At 50.5% G+C, this 765-nt stretch overlaps 1 non-coding gene across 1 annotated transcript; it reads right to left on the bottom strand.

Moving 5' to 3' along the window:
* Positions 1 to 331: 331 nt before the first annotated feature.
* Positions 332 to 404, bottom strand: TRNAG-UCC (transfer RNA glycine (anticodon UCC)). Its single transcript has one exon. It is a non-coding gene; the product is annotated as a tRNA-Gly (tRNA).
* Between the last annotated feature and the right edge of the window lie 361 nt (positions 405 to 765).

Genomic DNA, 765 nt, shown 5'->3' with positions numbered 1-765 from the left:
GGCCTGATGGCTGACTATCCATCAGCTTGAATGATGCTCATCTCAGACTGACGGGATAGTAGCTGACCAGAATGGAGGGAAGGTTTTCTCTGGCAGGATCCGGGTTGCAGAGGATGAGAGTTCGAAGGAGATGTTCACATACCATGAAGCAGGAAGGGACACATCCCCAAGCCCGTCTCTGCCTCGGGCCAGGCTGGGTGCACGCAGCTGCCTTCATGCTCTTGTTTGCGGGAGGAACTGCCCGAACCCCCACACACTCCAGACACTTCCTAATTTATATGGAACTGACTGACTGATCGATTGACTGGATGCATGACATGTGGGATCTCAGTTCCCTGACCAGGGTTCGAACCTGCACCCTCTGCATTGGAAGTGCAGAGTCTTAACCACTGAACCACTAGGGAAGACCCAGCTCTAAACAAAATTATTCCTGAAGAAAAGAATCAGGGTCAGATGGGCATGTCTTGCTAAAATAAAGGAGAGGACTTGAAGTGAAAAGTGAGAAAAAGAAACGCAGCGGGCTCCCTCGGTCTCGCCCTGGCTAAGAACGTAAGCTCTCCAGTCAGAAGACTTCAACTGTGGATGCAGACTCTGCAATTTACACAAAATAACCTTTCATTTGTAAAAGTGGGTGAAGACTGGAACCTACTGGGTCGGGTTGCTGCCGGATTTGATGAATTAAAGCACGTGAAGGAGCTTGGCAGGTAACACGGACTCGAGGGAGGACAGTCGTTACTGTCATCCTCGTCATCGACGGTACCGTCA

The sequence above is a fragment of the Capricornis sumatraensis genome, chromosome 8 (genome assembly GCF_032405125.1).
Source record: "Capricornis sumatraensis isolate serow.1 chromosome 8, serow.2, whole genome shotgun sequence".
Taxonomy (NCBI): Eukaryota; Metazoa; Chordata; class Mammalia; order Artiodactyla; family Bovidae; genus Capricornis; species Capricornis sumatraensis.
The sequence above is the reverse complement of the archived record's forward strand: the minus strand, read 5'-3'. Positions and strand labels throughout refer to the sequence as shown.